This window comes from Zootoca vivipara, chromosome 4 (genome assembly GCF_963506605.1).
Source record: "Zootoca vivipara chromosome 4, rZooViv1.1, whole genome shotgun sequence".
Taxonomy (NCBI): domain Eukaryota; kingdom Metazoa; phylum Chordata; class Lepidosauria; order Squamata; family Lacertidae; genus Zootoca; species Zootoca vivipara.
Genome location: NC_083279.1, coordinates 92,502,219 through 92,529,839, shown reverse-complemented (window position 1 = coordinate 92,529,839; position 27,621 = coordinate 92,502,219). Strand labels below are relative to the sequence as shown.

The 27,621-nt window shown below is 44.7% G+C and overlaps 1 protein-coding gene across 1 annotated transcript in view; it reads right to left on the bottom strand.

Annotated features, from left to right (window-relative positions):
- TENM4 (teneurin transmembrane protein 4) overlaps positions 1-27,621 on the bottom strand; it is a 1,459,233-nt gene that overhangs the window by 990,679 nt on the left and 440,933 nt on the right. The window contains exon 3 of the mRNA XM_060274010.1: positions 11,319-11,394. The gene's annotated coding sequence lies outside the window, so the exon portion shown is untranslated. The remainder of the gene's footprint in view (positions 1-11,318; positions 11,395-27,621) is intronic.

Sequence of the window (27,621 nt, the reverse complement as noted above, 5' to 3'; positions counted from 1 at the left end):
CAGCACCAACACTTTTAACTGCGCTCGGAAACGTACTGGGAGCCAATGTAGATCTTTCAAGACCGGTGTTATGTGGTCTCGGCGGTCGCTCCCAGTCACCAGTCTAGCTGCCGCATTCTGGATTAGTTGTAGTTTCCGGGTCACCTTCAAAGGTAGCCCCATGTAGAGCGCATTGCAGTAGTCCAAGCAGGAGATAACCAGAGCATGCACCACTCTGGCGAGACAGTCTCCTTTCACCGCACTAGCAAGTTCTCACTTTGGCCACAGTGAGTTACAGCCCCTTTGTTGTGTGTGAGTGTCACAGAACACCACGTGTTTTGCAGTCTTAAGGTAGCTGTTAGCTTCTGCATGTCACACAGCATCATGGGCCTTGAAGTCTTGAGACTGTGTAAATAATGGTCATCGTATGATGCTGTGGGAATGCAGAGCATTTTCTGGATGCACCCACAATGCATTTCACAGAAGGAATGCAGATTTTCTGTTTGGCCTCCCCATATATCAAACAAATTTCTGTTTTGAGTGAGATTATCATTTGACACAACTCCACGCTAGTCTCCCTCTTGTTACTGGAGAATGGAGAACAGAGGCTATTTTTACATTTCTACCCTAGTTTCTTTGTCTTCACAATTTTCAGCCTCACAGCAACTTTGTGTATTGATTAGCCCAATAAATCAACCTGTTATGGACTACAACTCCCAACAGCCTCACCTTCATGGGGATTTGAGTACAGCTTGTTCAGACCCAAACTCAGCACTCATGGTGCAATGTCACAGTGCTCCCCCCCCAAATATGTCCATGATCAAAGGTGAGTCTGAATTTGGGTTTAATCCAGCAGGCTATTTTCTGTGTCCCGCTGGCTCCGAAGCAACATTATCAGTCCAGTAAAGGCCATTTTCACTTGGCCTCTATTGATCTCATTTCTTTTTTGCAGGTGAAGTTGAGAAGTTCCTTCAGGGAACAAAGCGGTTTGAACTTCCTCGTCAAACGTGTTCAGTGAACATAATCAAGAAGACAAATGTTTTCTTCTTAATTGGACGGTATGGATTCCCACCACCACCCCTGAGTCCTTATCACTGTTACTGGAAAGCGCCATGAGTAGATTTTCCAGAATGGTGCTATAAAAAATAAAGATGATTGATTAATTCAATACACCTAGAGGTAGGAAATGTCTTCCAGGAATGTTTAGAGGAAATGTACAGCATTCTACAAATAGACGCAGTTTACTATATGCATATTAAGCTTTCTGGGATGCTGACGATTTCAGTTCTCCCGGTTTCAGCTTTGGCGGAATGGCTGGCATTTATTTTATTTTAATTCTCCTTTTTTATCCCCCCTTTTCAGTATGCAAGGATCCCTCAAAGCAACAAGCAACAATCATAAAATGCAGAGAAAAATTCATAAAAACATTCCAAAGAAATTAAAACACATTAACCATACTTAGCATTTCTGAGTGTTCTTCCCATACATTATCTCGCAGTGCAACATCGAAATGGCCCTGAATGGTGGGCCAATATTCTCATCTTCATCTTGCAGAAGGAAGGCTGAAGCAGAGGCAATGCAGCTTTGTCTAACGCAGGGATGTCCCAAGCGTTTAAGGCAGGGCTTGGAGGTCCATGGAGGAGCATGCAGATTAGGGAGAGATTTTTTTATTTTATATATATATATATATATATATATATATATATATATATATATTCCATTTTTTTTTATTTTTTATTTAATTCATTTAGGGAGAGATTTTTCTAGGCTTGCAATGCTGTTTAATACCCTGTTTCTCATATTTTAAGACATACCCATAAAATAAGCCATAGCAGGATTTCTAAGCATTCAAGGAATATAAGACATACCCCGAAAATAAGACATAGTGATAGGCACAGCAGCAATGCCAGCCGCGGCAGGAGGAGAAGGAAAAAAATAAGACATCCCTTGAAAATAAGCCATAGTGTGTTTTTTTGAGGAAAAAATAAATATAAGACATGTCTTATAATATGAGAAACACGGTAGATGGAGTATTTGTAGTTCCCTTGCTGGCTTTTGCTGGTGAGTCAGAAGAAGAATATGCAGAAGAAGAAAGTGATTTAGCAAAGAATCAGAGTCCCAACTGCTATTTCCAGTTTATTGTGCTGCAGTGAAGATAACTGATAGCCCATTTACTCAATCTATGGCCATCACTAACTTGAATCTACGTACTAATTTAAATGGGTCTACTCTAAGTCAAAGTCGAGTGCAATCCATGCTGGGGATAATTCAGATGGAAATTCCCAGGTGTCAAAAAAGGCTGTTTTATGTATGCTGCTACGGCACTCCGTTTTTCATTAGCCCCCAAATGGAAAACGAGCGAGGTCCCAACCAAAGAAGAATGGCAACTTAAAGTGATGGAATATGCACAGCTTGTGGATCTAATGTATTGAATAAGAGAACAAGAAAAACATTTGTTTAAAGAAGATTGGAAAATGTTTACTGAATATATGGGGGGGGATTGTGTACACTTGAAAACATTGGCAACATAAATTGAACAGTGTAAATAAGTTTTGATGGAAGTAATAATGGAAAACTAAATGGCTTAGTTTAAAAATAATATACAGGGATTTATGCTATATATTTTAAAATTTTATGTATGGATGTTTTATGATGGCCTATATTTGTAATGCCTAATAAAGTTTGGCAAAGTAAATAAGGAAGAAAGCAATCCTATATTTTTCTTGTCCTCTTTTTTCTGGGGCCCACCTTCAGCATAACTCACTAGTCTAAGAAAGAGTCAGTCTCATGCAATGCACAGACCCATTTATCCCTAGATTTCCCCATAGGTTAATTGTGATAGGACACATGAGAGATGGCGCAGGTCCCTTTGGAGGCAATCAGGACCCCAATTTAGATCTCTTGGTTGAAAAGAAAATAATTATTTGCCATGAAGGGCAATTCCCCCCTCCCCGCTTGAAGCCTTAAGAGCAAGTTCCCCAAATCAGTTCCTCTTATGTTCATTAAATACAGGCTCCGGAGCAATCCCGATTGACATACTAAAAATGTGCTTTCTCTCAACACACTGAAATTGTCCCATGTGATGTTTATTGATAAAGGGGAATAAGTGCAACAGCTAACATTTCTGTTTGGGTTTCATGCTTAGTTAGCGACATGATGGACGTGCTCATAATATACACCGCCACCTTTAAAAAATAAAAAAGCCCGTGCAATCAATCTTGCACGTGTGGTGTAACATTTCATTTCCAATCTTGATCAACGGATTGTTTGTCTTTTGCATATTGCTCGGGTTTCATTCTCGGCTGCTCTGCAGATTGATGGGGGAAGAAAAGGGAGGCGAGGGGATTGCGAAGCCAGAGGGGCTGTGGCTCAGTGGGCAGAGCATCTGCTTTGCATGCAGAAGGTGGCAGGTTCAGTGTTTGGCATCTCCGGACAGGGCTGCGAATTACTCCTGCCTGGAACTCCGGAGAGCTGCTGCCCGTCAATGCAGACTATATTGAACCAGATAGACCATTGGTCTGGCTCTGTATATGTCTGCTCCTGTGTTCCCTGCTTGGACTATGTTCCAAACTGTGTTCAAATTAGGCCTAGATTGCTCAGTTGGTTAGAGCATGGTGCTTTTAATGCCAAGGTTGCAGGTTCGATCCCCGTACGGGGCAGCTGTGTATTCCTCCATTGCGGGGGGTTGGATTAGATTGTCCTCAAGGTCCCTTCCAACTCTACAATTCTAAGATTCTAAGGCAGCTTCACTTGCTCCAACAATGGACCCCACAAAAGGAGAGGCAAAATACTCTCTGAACTGATCAGAGAGTAAAATATGATACTGAAAGATCTGCATTGGTTCCCAGTACGTTTCCGAGCACAATTCAAGGTGTTGGTGCTGACCTTGAAAGCCCTAAATAGCCCCAGCCCAGTATACCTGAAGGGGGGTCTCTGCCCCCATCGTTCAACCCAGACACTGAGGTCCAGCTCTGAGGGCCTTCTGGCAATTCCCTCACTGCGAGCAGTGAGGTTACAGGGAACCAGGCAGACGGCCTTCTCGATGGTGGCGCCTGCCCTGTGGAACGCCCTCCCATCAGATGTCAAGGAAATAAGCAACTATCCTACTTTTAAAAGACATCTGAAGGCAGCCCTGTTTAGGGAAGTTTTTAATGTTTAATGCTGTATTGTGTTTTTAATATTCAATTGGGAGCCGCCCAGTGGGAAAACTCAGCCAGATGGGTGGGGTATAAATAAATTATTGTTGTAATAATAATAATAATAATAATAATAATAATAATAATAATAAACAACGTGCTTGTTCTGGGACTCCTGTTGGGGACTTAACTCAAAACTAAGCTTATACAACCTTATCTGTTTCAAAATTACCTCTCTCTCTATTTCTCTCTCTCTTTCTTTCTTTCTTTCTTTCTTTCTTTCTTTCTTTCTTTCTTTCTGCTCATGGCAATCAAGACACTGCATCAAAGCATAAAGAAACCCAGGAATCAAAGAGCTGAATCGCAGATGACCTTTGAAGAGACAGGCAAGCATTACCGCAGAAGGAGCTGTATTTATGGGAAGCATCAAAACCAATGTCTCCCTTTAATGGCAGGCATCACCTTCTTGTGTCACTTTACAGTGACATGGAGAAACAAATAAGCCTTGAAAAAGCTGATATTCTATCAGGTCGTAATAGCCTTAGCACCCGCCCATCTAAAGCATCAGACTCAGTGCCAGTGCCTGCCCCCACCGCTTTTGAAGATGCTTCTTATCACTGCTAAAGTCCTCCAGGCTTCTGTCATTCCTGTTCCAGGAGGGAGATATGAGGAGCTGCCTTATGCCAAATCAGACCCTTGTCAGGGCCGGATTTACGTATAAGCTAAACAAGCCATAGCTTAGGGCCCCACTCTCTTGGGGAGCCCCAAAAAAGTTTAAAGGGAAAAAACCTTGATGTACATTTCCAAAATATAAGATAAAAAAATAAATAAAACCTACATACAGCGACAGTGTTTTGTGTTGTGTGGGCTCCTATGATGTAAGTAATGGGCCACGCCTGCCAGCCTGCACCCTAAAATATCACTGGTTTGCTCCTTTCGATATATAGGGTGCCTACATTCTGCATTTGCAAATGGCTTGATATACCTATTAGGTCCATAAATTACCATATAGCATATATTCAACACAAAAAACAGCGACAATTTGTTGTTGACAAAGGACAGCTGGACATATAAAGGGCCCCATTACCTTCAGTAGCTCAGGGCCTCATCAAGCCTAAATCCGGCCCTGGCCCTTGCCCATCTGGTTCAGGATTGCTTAAAATGACTGGCAGGGGCTCTCCAGGGTTTACAGGCTGGGAATGGACCTGGGACCTTCTGCATGCAAGGCAGTGGACAGGAATTGCTCAGGCTGAGCTTCCTGCCTCAACTCAAATAGTTGTAGAGCAGAAAAGCATGGCAGTAGAGATAGGCTCTGTGCGCCATTTTGAGCAAGTGCAGGACGCATAAGTGTTCTAGAAGCTTTTACAGTGGAACCTCAGTTTATGAACACCTTGGTTTACGAATTTTCGGTTTACGAACGCTGTGGACCCATCTGGAACGGATTAATCCACTTTCCATTACTTTCAGTGGGAAGGTTCGCTTCAGTTTATGAACGCTTCAGTTTATGAACAGACTTCCGGAACCAATTACACCCATGCTTCGGGTTAAGTACGCTTCAGGTTGAGTACTCCGCGGACCCGTCTGGAATGGATTAATCCACTTTCCATTACTTTCAATGGGAAAGTTCGCTTCATTTTATGAACGCTTCAGTTTATGAACAGACTTCTGGAACCAATTACACCCATGCTTCGGGTTAAGTACGCTTCAGTTTGAGTACTCCACGGACCCGTCTGGAACGGATTAATCCACTTCCCATTACTTTCAATGGGAAAGTTCGCTTCAGTTTATGAACAGACTTCCGGAACCAATTGAGTTCATAAACCGAGGTACCACTGTATTCCTTTCTGCCTTAACTGTTGGGTACTTGTGAGAGAGGCAAAGGGAGTTTCCCGGGAGTATAGCTTCTCTGGGGGCCTAACGTACACCAGAGAAGCCAGGAACGGCACAACTGAGCTCCGTGGTCTCAGCAGGCTCCCGCCTCCCAGCCGATTCCCGCAGCAGCAGCAGAAAGGGCTCTCTCGTGCCCTTCTGGAGGAAATTGACTCTCTTGGAGGAAAGGAGTGGAAATACTCCTTTACTTGAGGAAACTGAAGTGACAGCACACTTCCCCCCCCCCCCCCCGGAGCATTTGCGAGGGGTGTTATTTCGTAGAGGAAAGGATGTGGTCAGGGCACATTTTACGTAACTTGACCAATTCCCTTAAACTGGCATGCAAGCCAAGATAGCGGACCAGAAGTGGCCTCTTGCCCTTCTTCGTACTTCAGAGGTGGAACGGCATATTGGATGTAATAAGAAGAGGGGGGGGAATCATTTCTTTGTGTAGCGTTCTGTTAGTTTAGTAGGTTAGGAACAGGAGGGGGGTAAAGATATTTCTGCCTCCTAGGAAAGTTTTTTTTTTTATGGTATAGTTAAAACTTTTGAAGGGCACTAAGAGGACAGCAGCTAGGAATGAGGTCAAGAAGACAAGCAATCTGTGGCTTATCATTAATAATGAGAATGAGGCCATGGAAGGTCATGGAACCTCAACTGCATTGTAAGTGTAATTGGGACTTTTCCACCGCTTCCCCCAATCTTCCACATTCAGCAGTTCTGACTGTGATTTGGATGTGCGGCCATTAGTGAGGAATGGTGTCTTCTTCCTGAAATATGCCTTTGTCATGGAAGAGAAAAGAAACGGGGAATAACTGTGGCAAAGGGCAGAGTATATAATAGAACTATCCATTCCTTGGGTTCAGGGCATTTCAGGGCAGAGGGATGTCAGCTATCAGGGTAGCGATACAGCTGAGGTGGTAAAATGGGTTTTGGGTATCCTGAAATGCTAGGAATCAGGTCATGCTTGTGGGCTTCTGGTTAACCACTGCTTACCTTCCAAGTCCCGGACTGCAGAATCTGGGACCGGCAGCCGTGTGACACCGGAAGTTGCGTCGACGTAACTTCCGGTGTCGCTTTGCCCTTCTATGGGCACCAAAAATGGCCACCGCCGGCTTCAAAAGTAGCTTCTACGCATGACCGGAAGTGCGTCGACGCAACTTCCGGTGTCGCCCCGCCCATCTATGGGCACCAAAATGGCCGCCGCCGACACCGGAAGTCGTATCTACGCACTTCCGGTCATGCGTAGATGTGACTTTTAAAGCCAGCGGGGGCCATTTTTTGTGCCCATAGAAGGGCAGATCAGAAAGAAAAAAATGGCTGCCGGCAGGAGAAAATAACGGAGAAAAACGGGAGATGAAGTGATACGGGGGACCACCAGGAAAAGGTAAGTAAAAACGGGGGTTTCCTGGGGAAAACGGGAGACTTGGCAGCTATGCCACTGTGAGGACAGGATGCTGGGCAACAGGGGTGCTTGCTTGATCCAGCAGTGCTCTTCAGACATTTGGATGAAATTGTGACATAAAGACAAAGGAATGTGCTATGCTGGAAGATTCAGGACAGACAAAAGAAAGCAGTTCTTCACACAGTGCGTAGTCAAACCATGAAACTCACACATAGCAAGCTGCGATGGCCGCTGACTTGGAGACCAAGACGCAGAAGTGATGGAAGTGATGTGGTTAACTGGGGGGAAATGGGTGGAACCCTTAATTGGGAGCACCTTCATTCCTAGAAAAGGATTCTTTGTTCTCTTGCTATGATCGTTAAATTTATAACTGGTAAGAGACTCCTTTCGCTTTGTTTTGCTTATCTACTACCAAAGGGGAGAGGGAGGAAGCCGGGTCCCTGAAGGCCGAGATGTATATTCACTCATTCACTCACTCACTCACTCACTCACTCACTCATAAAGACAGTCAGTTACTCAAACTTAATTGCTTCACCATAGGTCACCGCGGGAAACAGTAAGTAAAACGGTACCTGCACTTTGGAACTCCCTGCCCATTGATACTAGGCAATCCCGCTGTTCTGTACAGTTTTTGGTGCCTGCTAAAATTGTTTGTTTGAAGAAGCCCACCCAGATATATCTGACAGGTATTTTAGTATGTATTTTTATTTTATAATGTGTGTGTGTGTGTGTGTGGTTGGTTTTATTTTGGGGAGAAAATTAGACTTAACTTGCCTTTAATAGCTGGGTTTATAGGCAACTTTGATGTTTAGAGGTTTTTGATGATTAAGTGGTATATAAATTCCTTTAAACAAATAAACAATAAAATAAAGTAGTCACAATAGCATTAAAAAACCTTGCTTGTTTTTCAAACTGTGAGAAAGCAGAAAATTATCTTGAGCTGTGCTGTACTGGCTGCCAGTGACACTTTCTGGGGGATTGCTGCTGATTTAGCTATGGATAGATGAATATAACAATTTCAGTTTCTCTCTGTTTTTTTTCATTTCCCCAGCATTCATTTTCCTTAGTTCTTCCCCCAAAGGATCTGTGGACAGAATCCTGCATTCAGATATTGCACATGCATGAACTAAAACCACTCATAAATTAAGTGGCTGCAATCCAATATATTGCAATCCTATTATGACATATTTCTGAGTGCAGAACTGGGCTGCATGTTTCTTGAACTTTGTTCCCATTGAAACCAATGGGGAAGGTTAGTCGTGACTTAAGTCTCATTTATTCCAATGGGAATTTAATTTAACAGACACCATCAGGATGCAACCCAAGTTCTAGTTCTCTTCTGCCTTGAAATAATTCTTTAAAACCAGATAGATGATAGATAGATAGATAGATAGATAGATAGATAGATAGATAGATAGATAGATAGATGATTGATATTGATAGATAGAGTGGAACCTCGGTTTACGACTACCTCCGTTTACGAACGCTTCGGTGAGTGAACGCCGCGGACCCGGAAGTGTTTACATTTGGGTTCCGCAGTGTCGGATGCGCAGAAGCGATCTGCGCAGCACACGCACACGCAGAAGCGTGCCTTCGGCATGCGAACGCCTCCACGTGTGAATGCCTCCGCGGAACGGATTGCAGTCACAAACCGAGGTACCACTGTAGATAGATGATAGATAGATAGATAGATAGATAGATAGATAGATAGATAGATAGATGAATACAAAGTCCAATGTTGGCTGGCATCCAATGAGAAAAGGCAATCTTTAATGGGTTGTACTTTGTAGCTTTCAATACCAGGGACTAAATAAATAAATACTCGGGCTGTTAAAAATAATGCAAGGAGATTCTGAATGATGCCTGGGAGGTGAGAAGACGAAAAGAAAATCCTGCAAGCAAGTAACAGCAGGAAAAGCAACAATCAACAGTACCTCTTGCTGTCAAGGTGTAAATTGAATCCCTCCCAAGTCCTAGAAATCCCCATGTCTAACCCATAGCCAGAAAAGCCACAACTGCTGTCACACAACAGGCATTTCTGTATCCGAGACTTAAAACAGGCTTGAAATGCATTAGCCAAGCCTACAGAATCCTGGAGACTGTAGATCTGAAAAGGGGTCTGTATCAGAATTTATCAGTAGCCCTCCCCCTTTCATTCCACTGTGGAGCAGAAGGAACAATGTTTTGAGCCAGAAATGGGGGGGGGCACCTCTCAGCTAAGAGATGGAAATTGGAAGGATAAACACCCACCATCTACTATGCCTTATTCCGAACATCTCACAACCTTTTCTAACGTGTGATTGCATGGGATATTTTATACACACACACACACACACACACACGCACGCACCAATCTCATTTCAATACCTATTTGGACATGTGTTTTCTTTATTATTTGTTGAATCTGTATCCTGCCCAAGGGGGACAAAACAGATGCACAGTTTAAAAGCAGAAACAATGCAAGTAAATATAGTAAAATAGCAAAACTAGCCGGAAAGGAATTGCTGTTAAAAGCATCCAAAAGCAGTTATGGTTAAAAACATTTCCCCCATCCAATGATCTCAGGGACAGTGTCCATCAGCCACCAAGTGCCTAAGCAAACAGAAAAGTTATCAAATTCCTCCTAAAAGTTTGCAATGATGGAGCTAGACATTAGCTAGGTACCCTCGGTGAGATGCTTGGGGGATGGGAGAGAAACAAACACCTCACCTGTTTTCCAGATGTTTCTCTCCAGGCACATACTGTTAGTGCATACCCAGTGATGGCGCCGCATGCTTTATTTATTTATTTATTTCATTTTAAAAAAATACGCACTACCCGCCTATTTGGTACGGGCCCAAAAAACACAACCTAAACCGCTGCCAACCGCACCTTGAAATAACAACCGCGCTTAGTAAAACAGGCTGTCAAATGAACAAAAAGGCCATTGATCAACTAAGCAGTTAAAGAGAATGGGACAGATTAGCGGAGAATCTCTTTGCAAAGTTCAGGAATGGTAAGAAATGTCAGCTCCAGTCGTTTCCCCCTAAGTCAGAGGAAGGGGACTATTTCTCAGCCCAAAGTGACCCTTCCCGGGGGGGCTGCATGCAGAGGAGAATTTAAGGCAGCATGACTGGCTACCTCACACTGGGGCTGAGCCAAGGAGCATGCAGCAGGGCACCACAACAATAACAACCACAACAATAACAACCACAACAAGGGCATGGTTCAGCAACCATTTTCAGCCGTGGGCCGGTCCACCGTCCCGCAGACCTTGTGGGGGGCTGGACTATATATTGAAAAAAAAAAATGAACAAATTCCTATGCCCCACAAATAACCCAGAGGTGCATTTTAAATAAAAGCACACATTCTACGCATGTAAAAACACCAGACAGGCCCCACAAATAACCCAGAGATGCATTTTAAATAAAAGGGCACATTCTACTCATGTAAAAACACGCTGATTCCTGGACCGTCCGCAGGCCGGATTTGGAAGGCGATTGGGCCGGATCCGCCCCCCGGGCCTTAGGTTGCCTACCCCTGATGTAGCGCATGCGAGAGATGCCAGATTTTTGGGCTCTCATAGGGCGCCGTTGAAATTTGAAAGACCAAAGTCCAACCCTGTTGCAGGTGTCACCTGGAGCGATATTAGCACCAACCTGAAGTATCCTTGACCTTGCCCCATTGCCACCGGGAAGATATCCCCCCCACACACACACTCTGCTCCCATTCGCTCTGCATCATTGCAAAGGAGGTTTATGATAGAGGGCAAGCACCTTGCACAATGTTTGCAAGAAATCATCACAAGACTCAGCACGGACAACACACTCAGCAAAGACATCAAGGCAGTCGCCTGGATTCCGAGAAGCCGAGCATAGAGACACTTTCAAAAAGCACAAAGTCACGGGACGGTGGCATTTTCAGAAAAGCAAGTTAATCATTCCAGTACCTTAATTAGCACCTTCCTTCAACACCCACGAAGAAGTGAGGAAACTGTTTTTGCAAAGAAATAAAGGGTATCCATCCTAAAAATGAAACAGCATTAAAACAGTTATTAGAATTCCGAAGGATTCAGTTCATTTTGCACAATATTAAAGTTAAAATGCCAAGACAAATGACTCATTCCTCCTCATGAGGAAAAAAAAAATGTAGGAAAGTTTTAAGATTTTATTGTCTTCATAATTGCACATTTCCATATATTACTGATAGCTTTCTTTCTCCCCTGGTCCAAGCATCTTGGAGCCAACAGATTACATGGTCAGCAGATTCAAATGCTAAAGTTTGTCTATGGATTCTGCCACCATAGGCTGCAGATAGGAGATAAATTATTGGAAGACTTCCCCTTGCCAGGGAAAAACTCTCCACATGTAGAAAAATAGCCTGTGAGGAGAAAATTGTATGTGGCACATGTGAAAAATATGAGCAGGCTGTTCTGTTTCCGTATAGCCAGCAACCCTTCTCCCTACTATTTAGAGACATACAATCTAAAGCAATTTGTTTTATTTAGATTATTTGTACGCCACCCTTTGCACAAGCCACGGGGATGTTTGCAGCTGACAGATTAAAATCTATGAAAGCCATGAAATAATACAATCTTGTTGAAAAAAGCAGATAACGTATCACTAAATAAAGGTAACCAATAGCAGCTGCATAAGTGATCAGGTTTCCTCTTGCTGAAAAACAAGTTTCTTAACTAACCACCTAAAACTGTAGAGAGATGGGGCCAGACACATCTCAGTAGGGAGGGAGATCCACATGTAAGGGGCCACCACTGAAAAGGCCCTTTCCTGGGGCCCTACACCACATACAGTCGTACCTTAGTTCTCGAATTTAATCCGTTCGACTCCCGAAATGGTTCGACAACCAAGGCACGGCTTCCATTTGGCTGCAGGAGCTTCCTGAAGCCAACTGGAAGCCACGTCGGACGTTCGGCTTAGAAAAAAAAGTTTGCAAACCGGAACAGTCACTTCCAGGTTTGCAACGTTCGGTAGGCGATTTGTTCGACTGCTAAGGCGTTCAACTACCAAGGTACCACTGTATCTCATAGTGAGAAGGGAGCACCAGGATGGCTACATCTGCTGATCTTAGGGCACAGGGAAGTTGGACATAACTGAATTTGCTGCATGTAACAGAATAGTACAGAACGCAATGGAACTTGTTTCCTAGAAAGGGTTTTTAGCTATGCCTTTGCTACGATGGTTGCTGCAAGCAAATTCCATGGCTAAGATCAGAAGGAGAGGCCCTTCTCTGCGTCCCTCATCTAGGCTGGAAGCATAGCTAGTGGGACAAAGAGGAGCGAGCTGCACCTCGATTATGCAGCACCATGCCCTGCTAAGTGGAACATTGCTAGCTGCCCTTTTGCTGCAGCAGGAGCTGTATTTATGGCCAGCATCGTAACTAATGTCTCCCTTTAATGGCAGGCATCACCTTCTCCTGTCACTTTGCAGAGACACAGGGAAACAAGTAAGCCTTGAAAAAAAAAGCTGATATTCTATCAGGTGGTAATAGGCTTAAGCGTTCGCCCTTCCAGAGCCTCGGACTCAGTGCCTGCCCCCGTCGCTCTTAAAAATGCTTTGATCAGTGCTAGTCTTTCCAGCAAATGCAGCTCCTTCTGCAGAGCAACATATTTGGAGATGCTGTGGATCGGAATTGGAATCTTCTGCATGCATGGGAGATGCTTGGCTCCCGAGCTATGGCCTTTCCTATGTACAGAAGGACATAAGGAGCTGAGACAAACAATTGGTCCCCTTGTTCTGGTCTATACCAAGAGTGGGGAAGCTGTGCCCCCTCCCCCAGAAGTTATTGGGCTCCATCTCCCATCAGCCCAAGCAAGTGTCAGAGCTGGGTCAGATGCAGGTCAGCACAGCAGATCCAGAATTTCGAGGGGGTAGTTAATTCTTTGTTCAAGAAACTGGCATACAACTCAGCAATGCTTCCCATCAGGACTTGCCCCTACCGAGCAGTTGCCAGGCCCGATGGTCTCCACCCTCTACTTCCTCTAGGTCTCCTTCTCTGCTGGATGTTTCTCAAGCAGCCTCAAACTATGTTGGAGCACCTGTAATCTCTGTTCTGCCCTACTCATCGTCCTGCATGTCCTTGGAGCCAAGCAGTGAGGGGAGCTTGTCGCAGTAGGAGAGACAGACTCCTGGGATTCTCCTGCAGCTTCTTCCTGCCCCCTCTGCTTCAGCCTCTGAGTCTGAGCTGCTCCCTGTCACAAGCTCTCCTTGCTCGCTAAAGCCTGTTGCTTCTTCAGCACCCAACCTGCATTCTCCCTCTGACCTCTCCTCAATGTCCCACCACCAATCCCCGGGCTCTGAGCCTTCCTCCTCTGGGGCTTCCCTTGAGGGTTCCCTGGTGGGTACCTCCCACCACTCCTTGCCATCTAGCTAGTCCCTGACATGGACCGCTGAGGAAGAGTGCACTGAGGAGGAATGGTGGGAGCCACCCCCTGCTCCTGATCAGGATCCCGAATCTTCCCAGGAGCAGGAAGACAGTCTAGATTTGGAGCAGTGGTTTGCAGAGGGACATAGTTCAGAAGGCAGAAGCTGGGAAATACTGGATGGGGAACAGCTAGAAGAAGAAGCACTGGGAGATAGAGAGTTAACAGATTCACTGTCTCTGGCAACCATTCCTCCCCCCCAGCCCAAGGACAAGAGGAGCTGATGTGGTGGAACAGAAAGCACAGAGATTACGAGTTCATGTTACAAGATGCAGTAGTGACTAGGGAGGAAGTGGGTGGAACCTTTAGCTGTGAGCACTGCCATCCCTAGGAAAAGGATTCTTTGCTCTCTCTCTTTTTTTATAAGGCATTTTATTGAGTTTTCCAAATAAACACATTAAAAACAATGAACAAAAAAAAATTCAAAACAAATACAGCACACACAATTATCTTTTTAGCAATTCTTTCCAAATTTCTCCTTCCCAATGCTCTGCCGAGCTTGACTTCCCTCCCTCCCCTCATTTGGTTTCCTATTCAGCTCTTATCTCGCAGTTCCTTAATTCCATCCATTTCAAGTCAATTCGTAGGATTTATTTCAGTCCTGCAAGTGTCTTTAAACTTCTACAGTTCTTTTCCATATAATCCACAAATTTACTCCAGTCTTTTTGGAACCTTGTTTCCCCCTGGTTCCGGATCCTGCTAGTCAGTCTCGCTAGTTCCGCATAGTCTATCATTTTTGTCTGCCACTCTTCGATCGTCAGTAAATCCTGAGTTTTCCATTTTTGGGCTAACAAAGTCATAGCCACGGTTGTCGCATACAAAAATATTGTATAGTCCTCCTTTGCAATCTCTTGTCCGATAAGTCCTAATAAGAATGCCTCTGGTTTTTTTGGGGAAAGTATACTTTAAAATCTTTTTCAGTTCATTATATATCATTTCTCAAAATCTTTTAACTTTTTCGCATTTCCACCACATATGATAAGGATTCTTTGTTCTCTCACTGTGATCACTAAAGTTTCTAACTGGTAAGAAGACTCCTTTTCCTTTGTTCTGCTTATCTACTGCCACAGGAGGGGAGGGGAGGAAGCCGATTCTCTGAAGACCGACACAGCAAGATTATCCAATGGACCTTCCGCATGCCAAGCACAAGCTCTGCCACTGAGTTTATGACGCTTCCCTGCAGATGCCAGAACAAGAGTGGAAAGTGTCGTAAAGCCAGCTCATTGTGTGTGGTGGCAACTCTACCCAGTAAGGCCAAAGAAAGATAGCGGCTGCAAAAGACAACTCCCATCCCCTCTGCCAATGGCAGGTTGGAAGGCCACCCCTGTTACTTGGCCCCCACTCCCATCCATACTGGGCAAAATCCCAAAGAACATAGCAAAGACTGTGAGTGCAACTTATGAGCTTATCGTGAGTCCCATCTTGTTTTCTTGTACATTATACACAGCAGGCAAACGGCACACCAGCACTGACAATGGCAAAGGAATGACAAACTGTCTGAAAGAATCACCGGCTGCAATTTGCAATGGCGACGTTTGTCACTGTAGCTTTGCAGTTTGTCCTTCACACTTTAGGACACGGGGCTATGTGCCTCCTCTGCCTTGTGTGAGGAGCTAAAGGGGAGCTTGCGGAGCGATGGCAGCGAAGAGGACTTGTGGTTGTCAACCAAAGGACTGGGACTTGCCTTCCAACCAAACTATTCAGAATCACAGCACTTTTGAGACCAGCAACATTAAGGTGTTCAGCAACATTTTTCCAGGACCCACCTGTCTCTGGAGAGTTCACAAGCTGGGTGTAAGGGTCACATTTGCCTTCCAACTAAAGCAACTATTTAAACTGTTCAAAATGACAGATTTCTACCACACATAGGGTCCCCAAAAGTGAAAATCCAGACAAAGTTGTTGAGCTTTTTCTTTTAAAATCGCTCTAGTTTTCCTGGAGATTTTGCCATTTCGAGGAAAATCCGTCCAGACGCCATTTTGACGGTCTGGGAAAATCTGGATGTATGGCAGCGCTAGGCATGCATTCCACCAGTGGTGGCAGGAAGGAAGAGCTGGCTCATTAATTTAAACAGGACTTTAAATGCACTGGATTGGGTTCCAATTCAATTTACTGAACTTCATCCCTATTGAAAACAGCAGGACAAGTTAGCCATACCCACTCATTTCAGTGGGAATGAAGTTCAGCTAATTTAAGACTATTTCGTCTATGGATTTCAAGGTTACTTCAGCTCAGTTAAACTGCTTCATGCTAGCCCAGAGGATTGCATACCCACTAAGAATGTAGGGAGAGAATTGTCAATTGTATTATTGAGTTAATTCTGATCCTATGGTTTGCATTGCCAATATCCTATAGTTATCCTATAGTTTGCATTGCCCCCCCATATTCCTCCTAAAATGCTTTTTAAAATGCTTTCCTCTTTGCCTCTATGCCTCTGTGTGTCAAAGTGCAATGTAACAGTGAGACTTGCTATCAAGGCTAAGAGCTGGCCTTGTCTGGAGGACAGAACGAGAGGCAGAGAGGGGCTTATTATCAGCGATGATGCACTTCCAGCCTGACGCTGGAAGTTGCTAGCTTGATGCGTAAACTAACCTTACTGAAGGCTTACTGAAGGCTGAAGGCTTTGTTGAGTCAGCATGTGTTTATGCACAGGACCGGACACGGATCTTCCTTATATGTACTTGTGACCTCCTTTGTGTTTATGAGAAGGACCGGACAGAGTGTGTGTGCACTCTTACAGAGGAGGGGGAAGGAGCCCAAAGAAGTGTATAAAAATCTTTGCAAATTTGTGTTTCTTTACTCTTGTCGTGAAACATGGATCACCGAGAGTCCCTTAAATTTAAGGATTAAATTCTTTCTCTGAATTCAACCCCCGGTGTCATTATTGACTGTCTCTGTCCTGCCTGGGCGCAACTAAAGGACCCTTGGAAGCTAATAAGGCTACAAGACCAGTGTGGGTTAGTGGTTAGAGAGTTGGATTAGGAGACCAGGGTTCAAATTGCTGCTCAGCCATGAAGTTCATCGGGTGATCTAGCCTAACTTACGTGGATTGTTGTGAGAATAACATGGAGAAGGGAAGAGCAATATACCACTTTGAACTCTTGGGAGGTGGTTTATATTTTAAAGGGTTGCAATATGTAATTGATTAACTTTTTAATAAAGTAAAAAGGTGCCCATGCATTGATTAGGCAGCAGATTTAAAGGTTAATTTGGTATAAGTAGTACTTATAAACAATGCATATCTGAAGCACAATCTAAGAAAATGCAGCTCTTTTCTGTTACATGGGAGGGAATCTTCTAAGAAGACAATTGCTACAAGTAAGAACAGATGTGCACATCATCTAAAAACAAAGGAAGTTGTTGTTTTTCCTTTCTTTTCCATGATTGTTTTATGCATATGCAGTAATCATTTACAAACAAAGGAACTTGGGAGATTTTAATTTATTTCAATTTCATTTTTTTTGCTGCTGCTGAACAATTGTTTTTAACTACATGCTATTTTATATGCTAATTTTATTGGATTGATCAATCAACTAAAAACCATACAATAAATATTGAAAGTATCAAGGAAAATCCCCGCTAGATATAGTCATCTTAAGAGAAAAAATCCATGTTATGTTGCTATCATATTTTAAAAATTGCCGAATAACAGATGTAGTTCAGTTTTTTCTGCTAGGCTTTTAAAATTCTTTATAGGTTGCAACGTATCTTTCCTTTGGGGGGGGGGGGGTAGGGAATCTTAACTGTATTTGAAGATGACATTGCAGCCCAGTCCTTCACATCAATAGGAGTATAGCATCTAGATCAAGGGAAGTAATAGTACCACTGTATTCTGCTCTGGTCAGACCTCACCTGGAGTACTGTGTCCAGTTCTGGGCACCACAGTTCAAGAAGGATACTGACAAGCTGGAACGTGTCCAGAAGAGGGCAACCAAAATGGTCAAAGGCCTGGAAACGATGCCTTATGAGGAACGGCTTAGGGAGCTGGGCATGTTTAGCCTGGAGAAGAGAAGGTTAAGGGGTGATATGATAGCCATGTTCAAATATATTAAAGGATGTCATATACAGGAGGGAGAAAGGTTGTTTTCTGCTGCTCCAGAGAAGCGGACACGGAGCAATGGATTCAAACTACTGTACAAGAAAGAAGATTCCACCTAAACATTAGGAAGAACTTCCTGACAGTAAGAGCTGTTTGGCAGTGGAATTTGCTGCCAAGGAGTGTGGTGGAGTCTCCTTCTTTGGAGGTCTTTAAGCGGAGGCTTGACAGCCATATGTCAGGAATGCTTTGATGGTATTTCCTGCTTGGCAGGGGGTTGGACTGGATGGCCCTTGTGGTCTCTTCCAACTCTATGATTCTATGATTCACATGTTTGCTGGGTGACTAGCCTTGCTGAGTCCTCCTAAATCCAAACATCCAAGTTTCATTGGCTCTTTTGTGATGATCAACCTACATGAGATCTCAGGAGATCCATGATGGTGCCTGTGTGGTCCTTGTATATGTTCCCACACCCAAAAGCATGTCCACTAGGTGAACCAGTTGTCAGATTGCATTTCTTGGTACAGAAAGTATTGATCTGATGTGTTGAGATCTTTCCTGTTCTGCTTAATTCAAGAGGGTTCTGGAAGCTTCTGGAAGCTTCTCTGTGTGAAAGAAACAAGCAGAAGGTTCATGGTGTTTGGGTTATACCTTCAGAGAAGCTGAGTTCAGCTGGCTTAAACTGGTTCTCTTATCTCTTTCTATCCAAGTCATGCTGATTATAATACAGTCATATCTCGAGTTGCATTTGCTTCATGTTGCGTTTTTCCAGGTTATGAACGCGGCAAATCCGGAAGTGTTCGCCACTTTGCACATGCACAGGAGCGATTTGCACACTTCACGCATGCGCAGGAGCCTTCTATCGCATCACGAGCTCATGCAGAAGCGGCGCTCTACTTACAGATTTTTCGGAGTGTGAACGGCACCCCGGAACGGATCGTGTCCATAAGTAGAGGTATCACTGTAGTCAGGCCAGAAGGAGCCTGGGTTTCACTTCCTCTTTCCATCTCTCTTCTCCTTCTGGTGTGGTGTTCTGTATATACAGTAGTGTTAATGTTTAGACTTACTAAAGGTTATTGTAAGTTCAAGTTAAGTCTGCTGCAACTGGATTTCTTATGGACAGGGCCAGTCCTGAATGTATTGGATTTGTGACCATTATGCTCATTTGCCTTCAGTAGCAGCAAAGCTCTGCTGGATGAAATATCAATTGCCTCTGGTCTATTTTTGGGGAATCCTGCAACATGTTTAAGTTTCTCCTCTGCTAACTATACGTTGGAGTTCTGCTCTGGATCAATATTGAGTAGAATTTAATGAGACCGCCTGGTATCCTGTATAATAAAGTCCCTGTGTCTCTGTGTCCAGTCCCTGTGTCCGCGCTAATGCGCATGTGCCCCACGGACACAGGGACTGGGCGAAGAGGCGGGATGTACACGCGCGCACGCTCTCTGCCCTCCTCAACCCTCTGCCTCCCGTTCCCCTGCGGCGGCGGACCAAGATGGCGGCATCGGGCTCCGGGGCCGCGGGACACGACGGGAGAGCGCTTTGTTTAATTGCGTTCCTGGCGCGCCCCACGGCCGAGCGCAGAAAGGGAGGGAAGGCCACGGCCCCGCCGCACCTCTAGCGCCCGTTTTCTTAACGGGCTGAATGAGACTAGTAAATAATAATAATAATAATAATAATAATAATAATAATAATAGTGTCCTCTGGACTGAGGGTACCTCATTGCCATCCTCCGGCTCAGAGGATTCCACTTAAGAGGAATAGAGTCTCCCTTGCCCTGTTGGTCATCCGGTCAGGCTCCCCCTGGCATAGGAGGGCAGTCAGGCAGCGCAATGTGGCTCCGCTTGGCTCTAGCGAGATGGGGGGGGTCACTCCAGAGATGTAAGTGGTGAGGGCTGTGCTGTGCTGTCTGTGCTGTGCTGGACTCTGTTCACCCTTCCCCCGCTGCTCCCCTCCCCCACCCATCACCCACACGTGCCCCAGGGACTGGCAAGCCAGCTGGATGTTGGGGATTTGGGAAGGACTGCGCAAGGGACTTTGACCATTGCCAACCACCCAGTATCCTTATTGTGCCAAATGGTTGACAAGCAGGTTGCCACACCCACCTGTCAAAGTTGGCCCATGTGTGGGGCGGGAGTAGGGAGATAAGGATCTGGCCTACCAGGACAAGAAAGATTGTATTAGCATTCAGCCTGAGCCCTGCACAAGGACTAGGATGGTCAGGGATGAAGGGAGGTGTGGCTGAAAACATCTGGAGGACATCACATCGGCTGCCCCTGCTGAAATATATGTGTATGTTGTTGCCACCTAGTGGCCAAATGGCTACAGCATTTTCTTGAAAAGACAGTTGGAACGGAGTTAGGCCCGTGTTAGAATCATAGAACTGTAGAATTGGAAGGGACCCCGGGGGTCAACTAACCCCTTGCATAGCTGCCAAGTCTCCCGTATTCCCCGGGAAATCCCCGTTTTCCCAGCTGTTCCTACCTGAAAAAACGATTTTTTTTTGTTTTTCCCCGGTTTATTCTGGTGCGGCGGCCATTTTGGAACTGGGCAGAGCATGCTCAGAAGCGACTTTTGATGCTGCTCTGCCCAGTTCCAAAATGGCTGCAGTGCGACTTCTGGCACGGCGGCCATTTTGGAACTGGGCAAAGCAGCATCAAAAATCAATTCTGAGCATGCTCCGCCCAGTTCCAAAATGGCGGCAGCGCTACTTCCGGTCTGCTACTTCCAGCCCCGGTCCCTTATTTCTCCGACAGCAACTTGGCAGGTATGACCCCCTGCAATGCAGGAATCTCAGCTAAAGCATCCATGGCAGATGACCTTCCAATCTCTGCCTCCAAGGTAGGAAAGTCCACTACCTCCCAAGGGAGACTGTTACACTGTCAAGCAGCATTTGCTGTCAGAAAGTTCTTCCTGGTGATTAGCTGGAATCTCCTTTCTTGTAGCTTGAATCGATTGGTTCGAGTCCTGCCCTCCAGATCAGGGGAAAACAAGCTCCTCCCCCCTTCTATATGACAGCCCATTGGATATTTGAAGATGTCTATCATATCTCCTCTCAGTCTCCTCTTTTCCAGGCTAAACATCCCCAGCTCCTTCAACCATTCCTCATAAGGCTTGGTTTCCAGACCTTTGATCGTCTCGGTTGCCTTCCTTTGCTCACGTTCCAGCTAGTCAACATCCTTCTTAAATTGTGGTGCCCAGATTTGGACACAGTATTCCTGGTATAGTCTGACCAAGGCAGCATAGAGAGGTACTATTACTTCCCTAGGGAGTGGTTTCCAAGATGGACGCCGGACTAAATGTTGTGGAACAGAAAAAAAAAAAGAAAAGCAGTTATTGTTCACCTTGCCAGTGAACAATTTCTTATATCTGCAGTAGACAATGCTTGTCTGGAAGGACCAATGGATTGACCTAGGATCGCACAGCTTTTAATTTTTGCCAGCCAATCAAAATTTCAAATTGATGGTTGGACTCCCCAGGGAGATCCCACATTCTGGGTCAGGGACGGCAAGATATCATTCTTGCTACAGGTCTGGCTTCCACACCCTGTGAAACCTTTGCAAAATTAGCTACGTTAAAAGTTTGGTTAAACCCCGGGTTCCGCTATCGAATGCGAGGGGAAGATATTTCCTTGGCAATTCTGTCAGGGAAATGGCCTAAACACCGCTTTATCTACCTGTCACACGCCTTGAAAGGGCAGATTACTTTTCCCCCCCTCAAACTTGGCACATCCAATTAAGGTAGACTCACAAGCCAGGCAGGTGTGTAAAGTGCAAGGCAGCGCTTGTTCGCGTTTGTAATTATCAATGGGGAGAAGGGGGAAAAGTTAAGTGCCTGGGCCTGTCGCAACTGTTACCGTGACAACCGTTAATACTCCGAGGCTCTGGTGAGGCAAACATGACAGCCTGACACCTTTCCCCATACTATTCTGCTCCTCAACTGTCCCCTCCCTTCCCAGAATCCCATCTCTTCACTGTTTTCTGTGATGTTCCCCTGGTATTCCTAGCCGTGACTGTGCCTCCTATAACTTTAATCTCGAAACCAGAGTAAGATGACAGTGAATGCGGTGCCTGTTACCCTCTTGAGGAGTCCACCAGAGTTCTCATCAGGCTTGTCCACAAACATTGTTGACACCTGCAGGGCCCAGCTAGCTTGGCCTGACCAGTATTTTAATCTCAGGTTCAGCGTTTTGCTCGATTTTGAGCCAGGGGTTTTAAATTATTGTCATGACTATTTTTCCTTATGCATCCCACCCCTTGGTCCACCAGCACCAACCCTCTGATTCGCTACATCTCAGACTCTGTTCCTTTTCTTGTTCCTCTACCTCCACATGTCCCTATTTTCATTGGAGAAATGTTGGAGGGTATGGAATAGAATGTCCCTATTTTCATTGGAGAAATGTTGGAAGGGAGGTCTCTATTTTCATTGGAGAAATGTTGGAGGGTATTGAATAGGGTATCCCTATTTTCACCAGAGAAATGTTGGAAGGGAGGTCTCTATTTTCATTGGAGAAATGTTGGAGGGTATAGAATAGGATGTTCCTCTTTTATTCAAAGAAATGTTGGAGGGTATTGAATAGGGTGTCCCTATTTTCACCAGAGAAATGTTGGAAGGGATGTCTCTATTTTCATTGGAGAAATGTTGGAGGGTATGGAATAGGATGTGTTGGAAGGGAGAATCTCTATTTTCATTGGAGAAATGTTGGAGGGTATGGAATAGGATGTTCCTATTTTCACCAGAGAAATGTTGGAAGGGAGGTCTCTATTTTCATTGGAGAAATGTTGGAGGGTATGGAATAGGATGTTCCTATTTTCACCAGAGAAATGTTGGAGGGGATGTCTCTATTTTCATTAGAGAAATATTGGAGGGTATGTGCTGACTGCCTGTAGGCTTCCTCTCAAGCAGTGCATCCAGCACACACTTGTAGGGCTAGATTTAGCTCCAGAATCTCCAGCTGCTGGCCCCCAATGTATTCCTTATGCAGCCTGCATAGGGACTTGGTTTAATTTTTCTGCAAAAGTGGAACCCCCTGATTTCCCCCCAAAGCCCACAAGACTCAGATGCTGATGGGGTTTGAAACCTGGAGGGCCTATGAGTCTGTGTGTGATTCTACCACCCCACCTCCAATAAGAGAAAAGCCATCACAAAAATTGAAGGTGGCAAGGGGGGGGGGACCACAAGATAATTTGTACACTTTATGGTGTGATTTTATTAAATATACAAATGAAACAACACATGGACGAGAAATACTAACAACCAACATTGCAATAGGGCATAGATAAGCAGGCACTGGCCATTAGCCCACTCCTATTACTCTGTGTTTTCCAAGTTGCCTCACTGAAGAACTGCTTTTCTGTAATTATCTCATCATTATGGACTGTAAAATAATACTTTTTGTATTTTACCCCCCCCTGCCCCCAGTGACCCATTTTTTTGTTAGTCATGTCATGTTTTATGATTTATGTGTGTACAATTTTGTAACAAGAAAAAAAGGGGAAAAAACTGGGGGGAAAGCAGAAGTGTGGGGAGGACGATGCTCTCAAATCAAAATCACACAACACAACTTAGAAGACAGAAGGGTCAGCACACCCTTCCCCTGACAACTGCCTTCCCCGGGAGAACTGGTTTATACATTAGAAAGCGTTGGGGGAGTTTTCAATATCCACGCATAATGCACAGATCACCATCAGCAGAGCCATAATGCATTGCATCTCAAAAGGTTTAACTACAGGCGCAGCCATCAGATTGCAAATCATGCAGACATTTAAACTAGAAATAAATATTAGTAATAAATAATGTGTGCCATTAGGGAGAGAACTTTTATGCCATTTTTCTAAAATGCCACTTATCTTTTCCCAGCACAGGAGATAAGGACAGGATCGTTGCATTGCAAATTCCTAGTAGTCAATCTTTCCTTCATGACATTTTTGCCGTTCCTCTAATTCCAAGCACCTTCTTGGGAAGGTAGCAATAAAACTGTACCCAGCCCCTTTTGCATCCATCAGCTGCTGATTCAGATTTTAGCTCGCCGCTAGTTCCTAGCCCATATCTCATGTCTGCGAAGGAGGTGCAAGCCATGAGTTAAAATCTGAAGCAGATGTTAGGAACATAGAAATCTGCCTTGTACTGAGTTAGACCACTGGTCCATCTTGATGGGTATACTCTACAGTGAGTGGCAGTGACTTTCTGGGGTTTCAGGCTGGGAGTTTACCCAGTCCTACCAAGAGATACCAGGGAATGAAACTGGGATCTTTTGCATGCAAAGCTGAGGCTCAGCCACTGAGCTATGGTCCACTCATCTCTGTTGATCTAGGTTTGGGAAATTGTGATCCAAGAAAATGAATTCAATAGTAGGGGAGGACGGATCAGTCTATTCCGGTTTCATTTTCGTTGTTTGTTCAGACTTAAAGGTAAAGGTAAAGGGACCCCTGACCATTAGGTCCAGTCGTGACCGACTCTGGAGTTGTGCGCTCATCTCGCATTATTGGCCGAGGGAGCCGGCGTATAGCTTCCAGGTCATGTGGCCAGCATGACAAAGCCGCTTCTGGCAAACCAGAGCAGCACGGAAACGCCGTTTACCTTCCCGCTGTAGCGGTTCCTATTTATCTACTTGCATTTCACGTGCTTTCAAACTGCTAGGTTGGCAGGAGCTGGAACCGAGCAACGGGAGCTCACCCCGTCGCGGGGATTCGAACCGCCAACCTTCTGATCGGCAAGCCCTAGGCTCAGTGGTTTAACCCACAGCGCCACCTGGGTCCCACCTGTTCAGACTTAAGATTCTGCATTAAGCTCTTATTTTTTATATACAGTGGTACCTCGGTTTAAGTACACAGTTGGTTCTGGAAGTCTGTACTTAAACTGAAGCGTACCTAACCTGAAGCGAACTTTCCCATTGAAAGTAATGGAAAGTGGAATAATCCATTCCAGACGGGTCCGCGGAGTACTTAAACTGAAAGTACTCAAACCGAAATGTACTTAAACCAAGGTATGACTGTAGTTAAAGCACTTAAGAAAATTCATATTTAAATATAGACTTAAGTACATATTTTATAATCAATGAATGCACTTCTAAATGGAGTTTCCTGGCGTGCTCTGGTCCATGGGGTAACGAAGAGTCAGACACGACTAAACGACTAAACAACAACAACATTAAGAACTGCACTGTAAAATATGGAAAACGGCAAAATCTGAGGGACAGAGACACTAGACTTAGAAGTGTGAATTGGGACACTTTGCTAAACAAATAACTAAACAAAGTTATTTTCTACTCCAATTTAGTAAGCAAATTTCACATGAAAACTGTTCTGCTTGTGGAGCTTTGCTATATGCATGGGCATTGTTCTAAACACAATATGGTTGGGCAAATCTTTGTATAGCAATCTAGCCAATACCTGCTTGCCTCTTTATCTAAGTTAACTCCACCCCTAAAAGTTGAGCCATTTTTCTTTGTTGTACTCTCCCAAATTGTTGAGACAAGGTATTTTGCTATTTTCTCCTCTTAGCTTCACTCTTCCTGTAAAAAGTTCCTGCATGAATAAAGTCTTTGAACTCCAGAAGCTTTAAGTGATTACTTCAATCTAATTCACCCAAGCTTCAAGGCCTGCTAACACCAAGTGGATCATATTATCTTTACAGCCCTATGGTTATTTGATTCTTACTTTAAATGGATTTTGTAGTAGGTAATGACATTTGAGTCTATGAACTATAGTAGGGGTGACCCCCGCATTTGCCCCATGCCTGAAATCAGCCGAATTCACCCTGTGCCACCTTGGGAGTCAGCATTCTGCCGGAGATCCAGCCCTGAAGCCATTAGAAGGCCCCAATTTCAATCTCCAGCATCTCCAGGTGGGCCTGGAATTTACCTCTGCCTGAAATCCTGGAGAGCCACTGCCAGCCTGTGTAGGCAGTACTGAGCTCAATGGGCCCAAGGGTCTGATTCAGAATTATGTAGCATCCTAAATTCCTAACACTATCCCAGCATTCTCCAAAGGGGGTTTAGGTGGCACACATAGGATCATCCCACTGTATCACCCTAACAGGTGTTGGAGATTCCATTCCACCTTTTGTTGCAGACATGGGATTGTTGCATGTCACATGTCTGTTTACATTGCAGCACAGACTGCTTGGTCCCGTGAGCAGATCGTCCGCTCTGTGTATTGCTTTTGTTTTGAGTCTCTCTCCGAGAATACGACAAGGAGACACGACTTGCTTCTTTGTTCTGATTTATGTAAAATAAATCCGTAGTTTTAGTATGTATCCACAGCCTCAGCCTCTTCTGTTGTGCAGTTTACTCTGCTACGTATAGTGTGCTCAAGGCAACAAGCTTGAGCTGCTGATTCACATCGGAGCCAGAGGTTGATGAATCTCCGCAGCATGAAGGCTGAGAGGGAGACGATCCAGGTGGGGCCTAGCCAGCTGGCCTTTCAACCCCCGGATGCTGACAACAGGTTGAAAGTGGGGCAGGTGCCATCATCTCAATCCATCCTATGGAACCACACTACCACTAATATGAGAACCCTCTCTTATTCTAGCTGCTCAGAACTACCATTCCCAGAATGCGCTGGAAGAAGCATTAGCAATGAAGTCATCTTGAGGTCTACAACCTGCTCTGTGGATGGCTGCCACCATATTTAATGCTCCCTTACGGGCTTCCTTCCTCCACTTCCTCGGAGTATCATAAAAAAAAATCTTTGCCAAAGGCTTTTTCCTATCAAAATTTCCCTCAGAATTATGAGATGGAATTCATTGGAGAGCTGATGCTTCGTCAATTTCAAATAGCTCTAATTGCCACATTAGCAACTCTGGTGCAATAGGCATGCCTTTTAACATTTTGCTTTTCCTCCAGATTAAAAAAAAAGTATCATGAGCAGTTGGGAATGTTACTGTTTGCCTATATGGAAAAAAATGCTTAATGCCCTCAGAGATGGCAATTTAGTCTTTTGCTGATTTTTCAACTGTGCCCTTCAAAGGTTCTTCCTAGTCACTCATAGTTTGCCTGGCTGGCTACGTCACATGCAATTAAAGTTTTGCATTTATTGCTACTTTCTGTCACCTTGCTAACTTTCACGTTTATTTTCTCCCATTGGCCACTGATGATGTCAGAAGTCATTTTGATCTGGACCCTGGGGAAACCTCATTGGAACAAAAGCCTTGGGACCCTGCAGAAGTCCGACTCACCTGGTCTCTCAGACTTCTCACCTGGAGCCCTAAATGAGCCCCTAGCTCACACCATGGATCTAGACCAGGCATCCCCAAACTGCGGCCCTCCAGATGTTTTGACCTACAACTCCCATGATCCCTAGCTAACAGGACCAGTGGTCGGGGAAGATGGGAATTGTAGTCCAAAACATCTGGAGGGCTGAAGTTTGGGGATGCCTGATCTAGACTCTCCCCCCCCCTTCAACCCCCAGGTCCTAATGAGAATGTGCATCTGCCGTACGAAATAGAACAGGCAGATAAGTGACCATCTAGCTGCAAGGAGATATCAGAACTGGAGGTCTACTCTGAAATAAAGATCTATTCAAGATAAGGAGGAACGATGATAAAAAAGCCAATGCAATTCTGGGCTGCATCAATAGGAGTATAGCATCTAGATCAAGGGAAGAAATAGTACCACTGTATTCTGCTCTGGTCAGACCTCACCTGGAGTACTGTGGCCAGTTCTGGGCACCACAGTTCAAGAAGGATACTGACAAGCTGGAACATGTCTAGAAGAGGGCAACCAAAATGGTCAAAGGCCTGGAAACGATGCCTTACGAGGAATGGCTTAGGGAGCTG